Source organism: Triticum urartu, chromosome 2A (genome assembly GCF_056163025.1).
Source record: "Triticum urartu cultivar PI428250 chromosome 2A, HENAU_Tu73, whole genome shotgun sequence".
In the NCBI taxonomy this organism is placed as follows: Eukaryota; Viridiplantae; Streptophyta; class Magnoliopsida; order Poales; family Poaceae; genus Triticum; species Triticum urartu.
The window spans coordinates 385,665,539-385,671,729 of NC_141874.1; the positions used below are offsets into that span (position 1 = coordinate 385,665,539).

At 47.0% G+C, this 6,191-nt stretch overlaps 1 long non-coding RNA gene across 2 annotated transcripts; it reads left to right on the forward strand.

Moving 5' to 3' along the window:
• The first annotated feature begins 2,648 nt into the window (after nt 1–2,648).
• LOC125541568 (uncharacterized) lies at nt 2,649–5,735 on the forward strand. 2 transcript variants are annotated; one of them, XR_007297595.2, is made up of 3 exons: nt 2,649–4,455; nt 4,777–4,906; nt 5,342–5,735. It is a non-coding gene; the product is annotated as an uncharacterized LOC125541568 (long non-coding RNA). The 2 variants fall into 2 exon arrangements; XR_015616506.1 differs by having other exon boundaries at nt 2,649–4,906.
• The last annotated feature ends 456 nt before the right edge of the window (nt 5,736–6,191 follow it).

Consider the following 6,191-nt stretch of genomic DNA (forward strand, 5'->3'; position numbering starts at 1 on the left):
AAATTGTGAAAAGAGGATCATTTGGTTTTGATTATTTTTCCTCTCCGAAAATATTTCTAATTAAAATATATGAGAGGAGATAATATGACTTCTCCAAAATAAAGGAACTATTAGAGGAAAAATATTAAAATCAAATAAGTTATTTTATTTGGATATTATTGCGATTTTATTTGAATTAGGAAAAATACGCGTTTTTCAAAATTGCATTAGAGGCCCAAATAAATGTTCACTTTGTCTGCAATATTATTAGAGGACCGTGAAAATTTATTACAGGATTTTTGGACTCCGTTTAGTATTTCTTTTATTTATTTTTTCACGTCAGGATTTATAAAAAAAGTCACCGACCTACCGGGCCGTACCCGAGCCGGAGACCTCCGGCCAGGGGCTTTATAAGCCAAAGCCCACGACCCTGAGGCCCAGCTCGAACCGCCGCCGCCAGCACCACGCCCGAAACCCTAGTGCCGCCGCGCCGCCGCCGTCCGCCCCGCCGCCGCCGACCCCACCGCCTAGGTAGTCGCCGCCGCCGCCGCCTGGTTTTCTCGGGAAAAACCACCGGGTTTTTTTCGAAACCCTAGATCGGTTTTATTCAGGTTTTTTTCTTTGGTTTAGTTAAATAGGGGATGTTGGTCCGTACGTTCGTTTTAACGAACGCCGTTCTTCCGTTAGCCGCAGACAGCGAACGTTCGTTCGTTAACCTGTTTGTCTCGTTTTATTTTCCAGGGTTTTTCCACGATTATTTTCGATCGCGATTTCTGCCCAAATCTTCGGTCTAGTATATCTTTTCGCTTGTTTATCCAAATCGGGTGAAACAAGCACCTAGATCTTCGTCTCGAAGCCCTATTTCTGTTTAACCAACTTGAACAAGATTTTGATACTGTAAAATTTGACTTTAGTCCAGATTAGTAATCGGATCTTATTTTTTCATAGTTTGAATTTCGTTGCTCCGTTTGATTTGATTCTTTTTGCAAACCGGAGTTATTCAGTTGAACTTTCTGGTTAGATCTTTTATTCGAAGTTTTCCCGGTGCATCTTTGCTTGATTGCTTATGTATGCTAATGTTTGTTTGAGATAGAACACTCGAAGTGCGAAGCGTGCTACTATGAGTCTTTAGGATTTGCAGATCGTCAGCAAGGCAAGTAACACATTGATCATACTCTTTCATACCTAGTTTTTATGCATTAGTTTCAACCCTCACACATTGCATGAGTAGGATCTCTTAATATGTGGGTCTGGGAAGTAGATGATGAGGTAGAACCTATTACATGTTTATTATCAAACCCTTAGGAGTTACTTCTACGTTATGCTTATATTACCATGCTATGCTCGTGGACGTGGATTGGGTTTGAGAGTATCCATGACAGATGTGAGATTGTTACTTAATGGTTCAACTTAAGGTGGCAACTTTAATACACATCTGGGTGGATTGCTTGTGGGCACCCGGGGTTATACTAGTGTTGTCCTAGGAGATCCCGGGGTTATACCGTGTGATCCTCCTATGGTCCGCCACCCAGGCTCAAAGGAATCATAAGATTAGTCATGCTTGAAACTTCCGTGTGCAGCCACAAGCTATTATGGGCTCTAGCATAGTGGAGTAAGTTGCATGACCTCTTCCAGTGGTAGAGTAGCAGATGTAGGGGATGTTGGTTGGTAAGGTCTACCCGGGGTTAGAGTTAATGCTTCTGATAGACTATGTCTCGGTCATCCGTTTCTCAAACACCTTGTAGTGCGAGAAATCCAACGGAGGAGATCGAGTCTTGTGGGGAAAAGTGTGCAAACCTCTGTAGAGTGTACAAACTAATCATGTGATGCGGAGCATCCTACGATCATCCCCATGTACACTCAAGCATACGCCTTTGGACCTAAGGTGAACTCGCTCCTTTCTGAATCTTTCTTTTCCACATGTAAGACATGGATGCTACTTCAAGCGCGGACCTTGTGCATACTCAGGTACACCCAAGGAGACCATGGAGAGTCCAAGGACCAAGGCCAAGCGTGCACGGAAGTGAAGGAAGGAGAAGGAAGAAGGGCCAGCTGCTAGATCGGCCGGACATCCGGCCCGGTCCGGACATCCGGCCTGAGCCTCGGAAATCCGGCATTGGCCATCCAGAGAGCACTGCAAAGGTCCAGCGCAGCCCGGACATCCGCCCATCACCCCGGACATCCAGCTCCTCCTGAAGCCCTGGACATCCGGGCCCTTCGCCCGGAAATCCGGCCCCTCCATCACTGAATGCATCTGGAAGACCCAGGCCAGCCCGGACATCCGGCCTCCCAGCCCGGACATCCGACCCGTCGCGAAGCCCTGGACATCCGGCCCCCAGCCCGGACATCCGGCGCCTGTCTGGGCACAGTGATCACTAGGGAAAACCTTATACACAGAAGTTTATCAGTAGCGCGGTTTAAAAGTGGGCGCTACTGCTAATTAGTAGTAGCGAGGGGTATAAAAACCGCGCTACTACTAAGTTGATAGTAGTAGCGAGGGGTATAAACCCGCGCTGCTACTAAGTTGTCTCGAACAATGCCCCTGGAATAGACCATAGTAGTAGCGAGGGGTGTAAAACCGGCGCTACTACTAAGTAAGTAGTAGTTGCGCAGGTAGACTCCCACGCTACTACTAAGCGTGTCCACCCCGCACGATCCACTCCCACCCCACCACACTCTCTCTCTCATCCCTAAAAAAACTCTCTCACGAACTCACCTCGGTCCACCCCACCCCGGCTCGGCTCCTCTCCCCACGATCTCCTCGCCGCCGCCACCACCCACGCCGGCCGGTTCCGGCGAGCACCGGCCGCGCACAACACTCCCCCAAGCTCCTGCCTTCCTCCGCTCCGATCCCCATGGAAGCCACCGCTGCCGCCTCCCTCGCGCGGACTCTCGCCTCCTCGCTGCTCCCCTGCAGCTCCCGCCGTAGCCGCGTGCGCGTGGCCGTGGCGCTGGAGCGGCGGAGGAGGGGTAGGGCGGTGCTTGGTTAGTGATCCGTCGCCGCCGCTGGCTTTCCTCCTCCCCTCTCCTCTGTCGCCGCCGCTGGCTTTCCTCCTCCCCTCTCCTCTGCCGCCGCCGCTGGCTTTCTTTCCTGCGAGCGGGGATCGTCCGTGATCCGTCCGGAGCTCACTCCCCGCCTCCTACATGTGTACGTGCTCGACCCCCTCACCTCAATCGTCCGTCATCCGTCCGGGATTCATGCTCGGACATGGCCAGGCCCCCCGTTCTTGATATGGCCTAGTATATATCTAGTTCCTGGTGTTCAGGTCGTGTGGCTTAACGGCCACCCCCTGAGCCTAGTTGGATTTGTTTCAGGTGCTGCGTTGATTAGGTCCTGGATGATTGGGTTGGGTACTGACCTATGTCTGTATGTAGCAACAGATACAGGAGAAGTTTTCTGTCGGATTAGTTTACAGTGAATTTTCAGATGACCGAGTTTAAGATTGAGAATTTGGTCAAAGCTAGGCTTTAATCCTAGGGGAAAATCTATTAAAAATAAAAGGAAGAACAAATGAAAGCAGGGAACTAGACAGTCCCTACGCAGACGTAAGGCCACTTCAGATTCTCACCTCCTTCAATTCAGAATTCAGAAATTATAATTCCTATGTTTTTTATTTGCCCATAAAAATTGCAGCCAATTCAAAATGCACACACTATCATCTTAGTGGAACTATTCAGTGCCTTCTTGACCTGGTTGACCATCTATCCTTTGCCCTCGTCATCGATATAACATCCAGTGTGTTTTGTTTACGCTCGTTCTAACATGCCATTGCTCGCCAAACTGAATGTGGGTGGGAGCAGCATCAATAAACTAAGTCTAGCATGCCATTGCTCTTATCGTCATACCACTGAACTGTGTTGTTGAATTGGATTGTGTAGATTCATTTATGTATGTTTATCAACCATGAACGAACAAACTCTAGGGGCAAATTTATCCTTTTTACCTTTTATTTCTTAATATATGCATTAAACCATGCCTCTTATGATTTTGGCTTCTCAAGTATATTTTTATTGTTTGTGCGTTGCGCATCTACGCTTGTGGAAATATTACAGCCCCACTGTTAGGAGTACAAGTTTAGTCCTGACAGACTGGGCGTAAGTGGATTGGTTTTCCTTTTGATTAGTATAAGTAGATGGTAGCAGACCTGGACAAATAACATTGGATCTTAATATCTCATGACATTGAGTAGAGGACAAGAGATCGGATGAGTCTTGTTGTCACATGTGGTTCGGATGGTCAAAGTAGATGGTAGTTGGATCCGAGCACCCAGTCAGTGATGCTCTGCTGCCCGATTTAAAATGGTGCTCTCTGGAGAGCTAACGTCGACCCCGGCGCTGGTGCAGGAGGTGTCCATGGGCAACATCCTCGGCGCAAAGCTCGGCTAGACCCCGGCCAGGCAGGCCTCTCTCCGCGTCGCTTGCCCAATACCGTACCCTGCACCACTGTCAACAAAGTCTGCTCGTCGAGGACGAAGGGTATCCATATTTCATCTCTTCACCTGCAATGTCTCCGTAGTTACTTGTCGCCGCTGCTAAAAAACTTATGTTGTTGCCTGTTGGCCTGCTCCTTGCTATCTGAAGTATGTATTTTTTGTCTATCGCTCATGCGCTATCTGAAGAATTTTATGAAGGTAATTTTAGTGTGTGTTTAGCTTTCAGTTTTTGCTTCTACTTCACAGAGTCGAAGATCGTAAGAAAACATTGGATGATCTTTAACAATTATTCTTAGAAGTAAACCTGAGCAGTATTTGATGATATATTGTGAGTCACTGTAAATGTATACTGTTTTTTCTTCAGGATATGGATAACTATCTGAAGGGATGCAGGTTTCTTCCCAAACTTAAGAATGAGATACCCGGTGAAAGAAATGCTCCCTAGTCCCTACAGGGAAAGTTTGAGCAGCCTAGAGAATTTAGTACTGATCATGGTAAGGCCGACAAAGCCTGGAATCTCATTTTGATCCACGTTCAAAGATTACATGCTAGCATATATACTTGAAGTCGGCATGGAATATCAAAATTAAAAATAGACTTCGCCTATTCCCTGTTTTGAAGAGCGGTGGGAATCAATTTTCTGATGTCCTTTGTTGTCGATTTCCCTATCCATGAAATGATAAATTTTGAACAGATGTTAACTGTCAAATATTTCAAGCATATGTAGCTCAAATACACTAGTATTTCTTGAATAAACCAAAACAAGAAGATAGCATGAACATGTATAGCTAGGGTATGCATTTAGTAGCTGTTTTTCCATTTTGAAGATTCATAATAGAGTAAAAGAGACAGATAATTGAAGAAAATACCCTACTGGATCTGCATGAGGGCGCGAACTAACAAGTTTTCACTTTCTCGACTGGGTGCAGGGTGATCGACGAGGACTACTGCGGCCCGATGGGACTCATGCTCTTCAACTACTCGGAGGCAGACTTCACCGTGAAGCCCCGCGACTGCGTCATATAGATTATCGTCTAGGTGATTGCGGCACAGGAGGACCCCGGGGTGGAGGACCTCGACGCCACCGTCCGGAGGTCACGAGGTGGAAGACGACGCCACCGTCCGTAGTTCCTCAAGGTGAAGGACCTCGACGCTTTGTAGATACATCTAGGGAAGTGGTCTGGTTAGGTTGGTGGTGAAATGCTAGGGAAGGTACGAACCTTTTGATGATGGTTGTGTGCGTCCTCGTGATCTCTTTGAGTTGAGATGTTCAATGTTGCATCCATGAACACTGCAAGTGTTAAGATGGTTCTCTGAAATTTATTTTGCACTGGACGTGTCTCTGATCTCCATTCATGAATACTGCATCTATTTTTATTTTTTTAATTCCTAATTTGTTACTAGTAGCGTTGGGAAAAAAGTGCCCTACTAGTATTTAGGATACTAGTAGCGCTGGTATTATAGGCACGCTACTACTACTTCATTAGTAGTAGCGCAGGTCTGCAATAGCATTAGCGTGGGTGGCACACGCTACCACTAACAAAGTTAGTAGTAGCGCGGGTTTCACCCACTCTACTACTAACTATTAGCTGTAGCGCGATACTAGTAGCGCGGGTACCTGCGCTGCTAGTAGCCATTTTACCCGCGCTGCTAGTAGCCTTTTTCCTAGTAGTGTGAACGGGCCAAGGGCCCATGTATCCCTCTTTCCCACTTACCCCTTCGTGGTTTAGACTATATATACTCCCCCACCTCCTTCTAGTTAGAGTTAGCATTGTGTTA